The sequence below is a fragment of the Gopherus flavomarginatus genome, chromosome 1, assembly GCF_025201925.1.
Source record: "Gopherus flavomarginatus isolate rGopFla2 chromosome 1, rGopFla2.mat.asm, whole genome shotgun sequence".
Taxonomy (NCBI): domain Eukaryota; kingdom Metazoa; phylum Chordata; order Testudines; family Testudinidae; genus Gopherus; species Gopherus flavomarginatus.
This window is the reverse complement of record NC_066617.1, coordinates 199,811,270-199,823,525: the sequence shown is the minus strand read 5'-3', so window position 1 is coordinate 199,823,525 and position 12,256 is coordinate 199,811,270. Positions and strand designations below refer to the sequence as shown.

General features: G+C 48.0%; 1 long non-coding RNA gene across 1 annotated transcript in view; it reads left to right on the top strand.

Moving 5' to 3' along the window:
- Nucleotides 1–12,256, top strand: part of LOC127055746 (uncharacterized) — a 93,124-nt gene that overhangs the window by 18,130 nt on the left and 62,738 nt on the right. The window lies entirely within an intron of this gene.

The following is a 12,256-nucleotide window of genomic DNA, read 5'->3' as shown; positions in this document are numbered from 1 at the left end:
GGATGAAATTAGACCCATCTCTGGTTGTTTATCATTGTCCGTTGTTTTCTTGTTGGGCAACTTCTAGGGAACAGCATTCAAATGTTGACAGGGCTGGATATAGCTAGGGTATGTCATATTTGCCACATGTTCTATCTTCAGAAAAATGCCAGGGAGTTAAGGATTATTACATGAATGTCAATTTAGTGCATTCTTGTTTTAACTGGGAGGTCAGCTTTTGTGCAGTGAACTTTTACTGTATTGAAAAAATCCTACTTCATGAAAAAAGGCTGGGGACTGACACATTTAAGCAATCTTGGAGCTAGTATCGTTACATGTCCTTCTGTACTTTAACAGGGTTGCTTTACAGTCAAAGAACAGATGTCCAAATTCTGATTTGCCCATCACTATATCTGAAGTATTACACTCAAACTGCAAAAATATTCAAATGCAACAAAATGGACTTGCTTTGAACATTGACAGTGGCTCTCCTATTGAAGCAGCATGCAGATTTTCTTCAAGTTGTTGGAGTATAATATTCTCCATTAGGGTGACCAGATGTCCCAATTTTATAGGGACAGTCCTGATAGTTGGGGCCTTTTCTTATATAGGCTCCCATTACCCACCACCTCCCATGCCGATTTTTCACACTTACTGTCTGGTCCCCCTACTCTCCATGTATGAGCTTGATAGCTTTAAAAGGACAGTTACCTGTTCCATAACTGGCATTCTTTGAGATGTGTTGCTCAGGTGTATTCCACAGTCAGTGTGCGTGCTCGCCACATGCACCGGTGCCAGAAGCTTTTCCCTTAGCAGTACCCATAGCGGGGGACCACTGCTGCGACCCCTAGAGTGGCGCCTCTATATCGTGCTATAAAGGGAGCTGTGCACTCTCCCCCACTCTCAGTTCCTTCTTGCCAGACAACTCTGACAAAGGGGAAGGAGGGTGGGTGTGGAATACACCTGAGCAACACATCTCGAAGAACGCCAGTTACGGAACAGGTAACTGTCCTTTCTTCTTCAAGTGATTGCTCATGAGTATTCCACAGTAGGTGACTCCAAACTATATCTGATGGAGGTGGGTAGGAGTTTAAGGGTTTCCGGGACGGAGTACTGCCTTACCAAACCCAGCGTCATCTCGTGTTTGGGAGACTATTGCATAGTGCGATGCAAAGGTGTGGACAGAGGACCACGTGGCAGCTCTACAAATGTCCTGAATAGGGACGTGAGCTACATAGGTGACCAACAAGGCCTGAACTCTCATAGAATGTGCCTTCACCATAGGTGGCGGGGGAAGTGCTGCCAGGTCATAACACATGCATATGCACAAGATACTAATAAGGCTAGAAGCGCTACAGCAGAGTTGGAGCATGAAGTTCTGACGACCTTCCCTGGCAGCAAGAAGGAACTGAGGATGGGGGGCGTGCGCAGCTCCCCTTATAGTGTGATATAGAGGCACGACTATAGGGGTAGCAGTGGTGCTGCCCCACTATGAGTAGTGCTAAGGGAAAAACTTCAGGCACCAGTGCATGTGGTGAGCATGCACACCAACTGTGGGATACACATGAGCAATCACTCAAAGAACCATTTTTACTCAATACAGCTAGTGTATTGTTTATAACTACTGTAATCAACTCTAGCATTGTCAGAAGTTTCTTTCCACTTGTGACATTAGCAGAATATTGTTTAACTTCAAATCAGTCTAGAATTCAGACACACAATATAATTCTTCACAAAAATTGATGAATTTAGTCTTAATGGTAACTGCCCTGAGTTTTAGAACAATTTAAATCAATTTGCATTTAAAAACTTTTCAGAAGTTAAGGCCATTTTTATCCCTCTACAGTCACATTATCCCCCTTCAGATCTCTCCGAGGCAGTAGTGACTACAAAACATTTAATAGCTAGGTTACTACTGTGTCGTGACTGCTGCTTGTTACTCTCATTATTTTAGTGTTATCTTGTATGCTGCTAATCCACTTGTTGTAGGCACCTGGTCTCTCATGTATTTAGAGTGTACGTTCTTTAGGGCAGGATTGTGTGTTTGTACGTATACACAATGCCTAGCACCATCAACTCTTTTTCACCACTGTGATACAAATAAGCATCTTTTACAGGATATAAGTATAGTCATTCTAAAAAAGTTATGCTGTACTTCTGAGGAGGACCATTCCTGTCCACATGTTCTGATCAAATCCCATTCTTCTTCCAGACTCTGTGGCCCTTGGCCAACCACTCAGTAATCTAACCTTTCTACAACATCCCTTCTTCAATCCAAACTGCTGGAGCTCTAACTTTCCCCATGTATATCAGACATACAATGGGACCTGATCCCCTCTCTCTCTCTCTCACCGTTAACAATTTTACCATGAGTTTTGTGATATTTGGTGTTTGTTTATAGCCCCTCTCCAGGAGTCACGGGATAGCAAGAAATGAAGCTTTCATTGAAATGCAGGTGTAGTCCTCATGGATGCAGAGAACAGCTTGAAAATGTGATGCCTGAAATCTCAAAACCAGAAAGCGTATGAAAAGAACAATTTAAAAAAACACTTCCTAATTTTGGGGGATATGACTGATGATTTTTGACTGCTAGTGGCAATACTGCTCCCAGCTGCAAAGACTTCCAAAGTGGACCTTATTACACCCTCTCCTTCCCCACAGAGATGTAATCTTAATATCCTGTTCACTTGTTTCTCTCACACATCTCCCTGCCCTGTCCTTTTTCCCCAAGGCTACTTTCCCCCTTTCCTCCCCCCATGCAGGATGACCACCTTATCTTTTTTCCTGGTTTTTTAGAAGCAAAAGGTGGATTTGTTTCAAGGCAGGACACAGCCTTGTGTATTGTTCTTTTGTGTTGTGTCTCAGTTTATGTAATGGACATGAAGAGCATGTATAGATATGCCTGAAGAGGCTTATAATAAATATTCAAGTGCACCCAGTTTGTTTAAATCCTTCCCAAAGTCTCACTCCCCCAATGCCCAGAAAAAATGAATCCATAGTAATTTTATGAAGAGAGGTTTAAAAAGTAACATTTCCAAATGCACTCCCCCCACATATTGAATGTGGGGGGTGGGGGTTTCTTGGGCCAGGTGGAAGGGTTTATGGCTCCTTTAAGTTCCCCACTTCCTTCCATGAATTCCTTCCGATAAAGGCATTCAAACCAAAAAGCACTATGACCCAGAGATCCCTTTGTGTCAACTGGCAAAGGGGATACACAGGGTTTTTACAGAGATCACCTGGCTCAGATATATGCATAATAGTAACTGAAAGGTGGCATCAAAGGTCTCCACTGAGAGCCAATGTCTCACCAGTTGTCATAATCATTGGAAAACGTGTAGAGATTTAAGGCGTAATGTATCTAAACTGAAAACTAAAGGTAGGTCACATGGGGTGATGTACCTCAAATGCTCCTTTCAGACACTGAGCCAGGTGTAGATTGAGACACTACAAATCTACAAGAAAGGAAGTCTGCAAGATGAAAAACAGCCAGGGCTGTCCTGTTTGTTTATGAGTAAGGACAAAGGATAAGGCTGGTATATATTTAGGAGGCAAAGAAACACTGAATCCTTCAACAGGGAGGCAAGCTGACAGAATACCTGTCTCATGAAAGGAGTAGCCCAGCCAAGCCTGGCTATAAAGCACAGCAAGGATTTTGGGTGAGCAATATCCTGCAAGACATGAGAACATCTTATTAATTTTAGGCCAGAGGTGGGCAAACTACAGCCCAGAGGCCACATCCGGCCCTCGCGTTCCCACCAGGAAGCAGGGTCTGAGGCTTCCCCCGCTCCAGCTGGGGAGTGAGGTCGGGCTCTTGCCCCACACTGCATGGCTCCTGGAAGCAGCTGCATGTCCCCCCCTCTGCCTACTATGCATAGGGCCAGCCAGGGGGCTCTGCACACTGTCCCCACTCCAAGTGCTGCCCCGCAGCTCCCACTGTCCGGGAACCGTAGCCAGTGGGAGCTGCAAGGGCTGCACCGGAGGACAGGGCAGTGGGCAGAGCTGTCTGACCGCACCTCTGTGTAGGAGCAGGAGGGAAGACATGCCACTGTTTCTGGGAGCTGCTTGAGGTAAGGGCTGCCCAGAGCCTGCGCTCTGACCCCTCCCATGCCCCAACCCTCTGCCCTGATTCCCCTCCCACCCTCTGAATCCCTCGGTCACAGCCCACAGCATCCTCCTTCAACCCCAACTCCTCATCCCCAGCCCCACCTCAGAGCCCATCCCCCCCGTCAGAGCCCTCCCGCCTGCCCAACCCCCAATTTCATGAGTATTTATGGCCTGCCATACAATTTCCATACCTAGATGTGGCCCTTGGGCCAAAAAGTTTGCCCACCCCGGTCTAGGCTCTAGCATGCATGTTATGATTCAGTTTTATATGTAGCCATTTGTTTCCAAAACTTCTAGTTGCTACTGTTTGACACATTCTCTCTTTAAAATAAACATACTTGGTTTCACTATAAACATATTTAAGTGGTGTGTGTTACGCAGAGCGATGATCTGATGTGGCACTGGTAAACTTGGGGGTACTGTTTCTTTGGAAGCAACAAACCTGTGAATACTGTGAGTGCCCAGTAAATCTGAGGCTGGGTGCTCCAGACACGCACACACTTAGAGGGCTGGAGTGTGTTTATTGCCAAACTTTAGAGCAGGCGTTGGCAACCTCCGGCATGCGGCTCACCAGGATAAGCCCCCAGTGGGCTTGGCCACTTTGTTTACCTACTGTGTCAGCAGATTCGGCTGATTGTGACTCCCAATAACCGTGGTTCGCCGTTCCAGGCCAATGGGGGCGGCGGCAAGGGGCACGGGCGAGGGATGTGCTGGCCACGGCTTCCCGCCACCCCCCATTGGCCTGGAGCAGCAAACTGTGGTCACTGGGAGTTGTGGTCTGCCGATGCAGCAGGTAAACAAAGTGGCCCAGCCTGCCAGGGTGCTTACCCTGGTGAGCTGCATGCCAGAGGTTGCCAATCCCTGCTTTAGAGTAACTGCAGGACCTGTGAGCCTAGAGGGGAGTGCTTGTGTTGTCTATTGCCAGTGACCCATGAGCAAGCACAGACAAGGCTGCTTCAGGCTAAGGGAACTTGGTAACAAGGTGCCTCAACTCCGGAAACTCCCAGAAAGCATCCACATAAAGACAGTGCACTAGTTTCTGGAAACTTCAATATTGGTACAATTTTCTTGCATTGATAAGGCATAGTACTAAGACTCCCTTTTTCTCTTATCAACTCAACGTGCCTTAGTCATGGGTTCCTTCTCTCACCCCACTGGTTCACAATCACAGACCAAAACATTTAGCTTCCAGTTTCCTATTATGCAAACTAGATCCCTTTTTTCAGCTGTCAATCACTCCCATAAACCTAAACACTGAGGAAAAAACTTCCAGTCCCCAGAAGAGTCAGGTTCAAAACAGTACATTTTAAGGTCAGCTTATAGCTTGTGCTTTTATAGATAACATGTTAGAATTAGCGACTCACTATATTTAGTGCATGTTCCATATCAGCCATATTTGTCTTAAATATGTATGTTCAAGACATACAGATCAATGCACTACTAGGTGCTCGAGTCTTTTAAAAGTGTATTTAGAATGCAATAAAATTAGTAACTCAATTTCAGTTAGCTTTCCACTGCTAACTCTGCACCAGTACCATCCTTACCAGCATTGTCTTATTACCTGTCGTGAATATACTTATGCAACCGAGCAAATCCAATAATAATCTTTAGTAATACTTACTCTTCTCACTATTTTTTTTTTGTTATGCACTGTTTTGTTCGGTCTAGGGCCTGAGCCTGCAAGGTTGCTAAATAAAGTGCTGATCGCTCTCACTTCTCACCAAAATCAGCATGTCTTGAGCCCATTCAGGATCTGAAGGTGGAGACCTTGAATTGTAAACTGCCCAGGGAAAAGTGTCATTTCTGTGAAATAAACATATGCCTCAATTCTGTAATTAAAATGCAAACTGAACGCAGGGTAGTTGGAAGTTTCATAATGACACCTTCCAAAAGTAACTTGCAAGTGTAAGGCCTGCAACTGGGGGCTGGAAGACAAAAGGATTAACTGAGAAAGATAGTAGTAGATATTGATTCCACCAGTTACAAGAATTGATGTAGGTGTAAGAACCCCTTCCTCTGATCCATCTCCTTATGTCCGCTAATAAGGAGGGAGAAGTGCTAGAAGCAAACTGTAGACCAGGGGTAGGCAACCTATGGCACACATGCCAAAGGTGGCACACAAGCTGATTTTCAGTGGCACTCACACTGCCTGGGTCCTGGCCATTTAATTTAATTTTGAATGAAGCTTCAACACTTTTAAAACCTTATTTACTTTACATACAATAGTTTAGCGATATATTACAGACTTCTAAAAAGATGTTTTAAAAATGTTAAAATGTATGACTGGCATGCAAAACCATAAATTAGAGTGAGTAAATGAAGACTCAGCACACCACTTCTGAAAGGTTGCCGAACCCTGCTGTAGACTAACTTCAGCCACTCCGAAAGCTGTGACTTTTTAAAATTATTTTTCTATTAAGAAGTTGCCCCCCTATCAATAGAGGGTTCTTTTTTTAATTAAAAAAGGGGCTGCTCTTTGACTGAAGTAATACAGAAGTAAGAAACTTCAAGCCTCAAATGTCAAATCCTTGGGGGCTAGGAAAATCTCAAATGAAGTAAATGCTAATAAAAAAGCTACCTTCAACACAGTGGCTTTCAGCACCCAAAACTGTATGGTTGGCTTCAACACTAGCTACTCTTAGATAGTTTAGTGGTAAATTTATGGAGCATGTAGTTTTAGAATTGCTGGGGAGTCTGGGCACCAAGGAGGCCAAAAGTATGATTTAAGACCCTGGTTTCACATTTTGAGCAGGACGTCTGTGCATTCCAAGGCTCCCCAGCGGTACACATTTGTATCAGATACAACACAAAAACGCACAGATGTGAAACCAATGGAAGTATCTTAATTTAATTGCTATTGCCAAAGATAACAGGGACACATGCTTCACCACTGAAGTTTGTAAGTTAATTAATGTAATTGAAGATAAACAAGATGGCATTAAAAAAAATGGTTACCTACCTTTTGTTACTGTTCTTTGAGATGTGTTGCTCATGTCCATTCCATTTTAGGAGTGTTCGCGCCCACAAGCACAGAGATTTTTACCTTCGTGGTGTCCATAGGGTTGGCTGTCTCACCCCCTTGAGTTCTGTGCCCATTCACTGGTATATAGGCACCACCAACCCTACACCCTCTCAGTTCTTTCTTGCTGATAACTCCGACAGTGGGGTAGGAGGGCAGGTAATGGAATGGACATGAGCAACATATCTCAAAGAACAGTTACGAAAGGTAGGTAACCGTTTTTCTTTGAGTGCTTGCTCATGTCGATTCCATTTTAAGTGACTCACAAGCAGTATCAAAGGAGGTGGGCTCAGAGTTCACAGTCTAGTGGCTTGCAGTACTGCTCTACCAAAGCCAGCATTGTGCCAGGCCTGCTAGGTAAGTACATAATGGAATGTGAATGTGTGGACAGACAACCAGATGGCCACCCTACAGATGTCCTGGATAGGCACTTGGGCTATGAAAGCTGCTGAAGAGGCTTGCTGAGTGGGCGGTAACAATCGCCAGAGGCAGCACCTGCACCCGATTGTAGCAGCAGTGAATGCAGGCAGTGATCCAAGAAGAAATTCTTTGAGCAGACCCTGGATGATCTTTCATCCTGTTGGCCACCGGGATGAACAATTGCGTCAACTTGCAGAATGTCTTGGTCCTCAGTGTGGAAACTAGTGCCCTCCTGACGTCTAGGGAATACAACCTGCACTCTTCCGCCAACTTAGGCAGCTTTGGAAAAAAGACAGGCAAGTAAATGTCCTGATCTGTATGAAACTGACAGACCACCTTGGGCAGGAAAGATGGGTGAGGCCGCAGCTGGACCTTGACTTTGTAAAAAAACACTGTATAGGGTGGTTCTGACATAAGTGCCCTAATCTCAGAGACCTGGCAGGCTGATGTTATTGCAACCAAGAACACAACCATCCAGGAAAGGAGAAGAGAGCAGGAAGCCAGATGCTCAAAAGGGTGCCTCATGGGGGCCCAACAGCACAAAATTCAGGTCCCACAGAGGGACTGGTTTCCTTTTGTGCAGGTAGAGGTGCTTGAGGCCCTTGAGGAACCAGGCAGTCATGCCTTGAGTGAAAGCCTACCTACCCTCGAGTGGCGGATGGAAGGCCAAGGTAGCAGATAAGTGGACCCTGACAGATGAAAGGGACAAGCCTTGGAGCTTGAGATGCAGAAGGTAGTTCAGGATTAACTGAAGTGAGGCCTGCTCAGGCCAAATACCTTTATCAGAGGTCCAACAAGCAAATCTCTTCCATGTGGCTAGGTAGCTCACTCTGGTGGAGGGCTTTCTGCTGCCCAACAAGACCTTTTGGACACCAGTCGAGCACTCCTGCTCCTCAGCATTTAACCATGCACCAGCAAAGCCATCAGGTGCAGTACCACCAGGTTTGGATTCAGAAGACTGCCATGGCTTTGGGACAGCAGGTCCAGCATGAGTGGTAGCTGTAATGGAGCAGCCACCGAGAGGTCCAGAAGTGTGCCGAACCAGTGCTGGTGTGGCAAAGCCCGTGCTACGAGGACCACCTTTGCCCTGTCCTGCCTGATCTTCATGAGGACACTGTGAATCACCGGCACTGGGAGGAAAAGGGTACAACAGAGCTCCTGACCATGGGAGTAGAAAAGTGTCCGACAGGGAGCCTCTGTCGATCCTCCGAACCAAGCTCAAAACGTGGCATTTCTTCTTCTGCTTGAACATGAACAGGTCCATCTGGGGAGTCCCCCCCACCTCAGGAAGATGCTGTTGGCTACTTCCGGATGAAGGGACCACTCGTGGTGAGATGAGAAGGTCCTGCTGAGGCAATCTGTCAAAGCATTCCTGGCCCCACTGAGATGTGCGGCTGCGAGATGGATACTGTATTATATACAGGAAGTCCCAGAGCTTGAGAGCTTCTTGGCAAAGGACAGACAATCTGGCTCCGCCTTGCTTATTGATAGAGGACATAGCAGCTGTATTGTCCATCAGGACCTGGACCACTCTGCTTTTTATGTGAGGGAGAATGATTTGGCAGGCCAGGCGAACCACTCTGAGCTTCCTGACATTGATATGTAGGGAGCAATCGTGACTTGACCAACTGCCTTGCATGCTGAGATCTCCCAGGTGGGCTTCCCACCCCAGGTCCAAGGCATCAGACACTAAGGTCACAGAGGGGGATGGATCTGCAAACGGAACTACCCCCAACAGTGACGCAGGATTCTGCCACCAGGTGAGTGATGGTAGTACGTGGTCCAGGACATTGACCACCTGGTCCATGCTATGTCTGTTGGATACGTAGACTGATACCAGCCATGCCTGCAGGGGCCTGAGACAGAGCCACACATGTCGGACCATGTGCGTGCAAGGTGCCATGTGGCCCAACAATCACAGGCACATGTAAGCAGTGGTGAGAGGGTAGGCTTGCATGCATGAGATGAGGTCCGCCATGACTTGGATCCAAGCCTGGGGGAGGAAGGCCCTGGCCTGAATAAAGTAGAGGACTGCTCCAATGAATTCTATGCATTTCACTGGACTTAACGTCGACTTTTTCTTGCTTATTAACAGTCCCAGGTTGCAACAGGTGTAACAAACCAGACTCAGATGCTGCCACACCTGATCCTGGGACCAATCCTTTATTAGCCAGTTGTCAAGGTAGGTGTAAATTTGAACACCTCGGTGCCTCAGGTAAGCAGCCACTGGTGCTATGCACTTAGTGAACACTCTAGGGGCTGACGAGAGACCGAATGGCAATGCCGTGAACTGGAAATGGGGTTGGCCCAGCATAAAACAAAAGGAAGCGCCTATACCCCAGGAAAATGGAAATGTGGAAATACACGTCCTTCAAGTCAAGGGCAGTGTACCAGTCTCTCAGATCCAGGAAGGGGATGATGGAGGCCAGGAAGACTATGCGACACTTCAACTTCTTTAGAGACTTGTTGAGACGATGCAGGTCCAACATAGGTCTGAGGCCCCCTTTCGCTTTCAGGATCAGGAAGTAGCAGGAGTAGAACTCCTTTCCTTTCATGTCTCAAGGGTCCTCCTCCACTGCCCCCAGGAGCAGGAAGTTCTCAACCTCCTGGACGAGGAGTTGCAAGTGAGAAGGGTCCCTGAAGAGGGACGGGGAAGAGGGTTGGGAGGGAGGCAGAGAGTAACCGGAGGATATTACTTCGAGCATCCAATGGTCCGAGGTTAGCAGAAACCAGGCCAACCAGAAGGCACGGACGCAGTTGAGGAAAGAATGAGAGGATGGATGCTGGGAGACAACTGGAGCGGCATCCTCAAGTGCACCCTCAAAATTACTGCCTCTGGCCTCCTTGACTTTTGAAAGGCCCAGGCTGAGCAGACAAACAGGAAGACAATGGGTGTCGCTGCTTAGACCCCGTCTCTATCCTTCCTCCTCTAGGTGCCCAGCCAAGGAGTGCCCCAGGACCTAGACTGTGGAGACGGAGAAGGCGGGGGGCAGAATGGCTCCCTGGCCTGCTGAAGAGTATGGAGGCTCAAGGAGTGGAAGGTAACACAGGAATCTTTAAGGCCATGGAGTCTCAAGTCCGTGAGCTTGGAGTAGAGCCCCATCACCTCAAATAGGAGGTCCTGAATAGTGGCCTGCCTCTCCTGGAACAACTCGAAGGACTGCAATCAGGAGCTGTGCCTCATGGCCACCACGGAGGCGATCAACCTGACTCAGCGACATCCCAGGCCATCTGAAGGGCCCCCCTTGCCACCACTGTGCCTTCATCCACCAAAACTGAGAACTCCTGGGCTCGCTCCTGCGGGAAGGCTTCCTTAAATTTGTTAAGGAAGTCTCACTGGTAAAAACTGTACTTGCCTAACAAGGGTTGGTGGTTAGACACCTGAAATTGCAGGCTGGCCGTGGAATAAATCTTTCTGCACAACAAGTCCAGTCTCTTGGAGTCTGTTTTTCAGGGTGCCACTGACTTGGCCCTTCCTCTTCCTTTCATTAACAGCAGACATGACCAGTGACGCTGCTGGGAGGATGTGTATACAGATATTCTAACCCTTTTGCATGGACATAATACTTCTAAGGTGGCGGAAATGTAGTAGGCAGATTCAAAGATGGGGCTTGCCACAGTGATTTGGCAATTTTAAGGACAATGAGGAGGAAGACAGTGATAAAGAGATCATCAGATTTCGCTGCAAACTCCTTGCTTTTTAAGTTCAAGTTGGTAGCCACCCTCTTAAGGAGGGTCTGGTGCTCCCTGAAGTTGTCGGGAGAGCTCCTCTTTTGGGAGGGACCCACCACCGCTTCATTCCGAAGATGCTGATGATGACAATGACCTCACCGCTAGGGGAGGAATGGCTTCCTCTTCCTTCTCCGGGGTCTGCTCCGTAGGTGCTGGAGTCCGATGCACTGCCTCAGCATCAGATTCGGTACCATGTTCTAACTCCGGTGCCGGTTGTGGCTTGTCCAAGGCGGCCAGGGAGAACTAGTGGAAATACAGGACCGGCATTGCAGGCACACTCCACGGGTTCCAATACGGCATTGAGCAGGCTATAGTCCCTGCTGCCATGCTGCAAGCGCCACACCAGCTTTGTGGGTCAGCAGCGAATCATCCCTCCTGGGTGAGGGGCTGAACTTCCAGTCCAGGTCCAACCACTGCCCTTCCAGCGACCAGATCAGAGTCATCGAGGCCTGAGTCTGCCGATTGACCCTGGTCAGCGACTGGCAAGGCAAGGATCAGTACCTGCTGAGTAAAACCTGGGGGATGGAGACCAGTGGCGTGTCTGGGAGTGATCCTGCTCTGGTGGGGACCGATATCTGAGAGACCGTCTGGACGAGGGCAACTTGCACAGTGGCAGTCTTTGATAAGAATCTTGCTGGGACAAGTGGCAGAAAAGCGAATCGTCAGGGACCTCGGTCTTCTGATTGGAAACCATGAAGGAATGTGGTGCTGGGGTCCGAGGCCATGGAGACCGGGATCGACACCTGCAGTCCAGGGACTGAGGGTGCTCCACTGCCCTATGAGGCTGTCTGATGACCAGTTTGCCCTTAGGCATTGGGGCCTTAGCCAAATCTGGCACCTGGCGTGGTGTTGGTTGGCCTGCTTGTTTTTCAGCCGCTAGTGCTGCTCTGGGCAATGAAGGCCCTAGGAGAAGCTGGGGTCTCCTGCTGCTCCCAGGAGTCAGAGGAGGATCCCTGGCCGGGCTGTGGAGTCTGACCTCAGTGAAGCCCCAGGGTGGACACA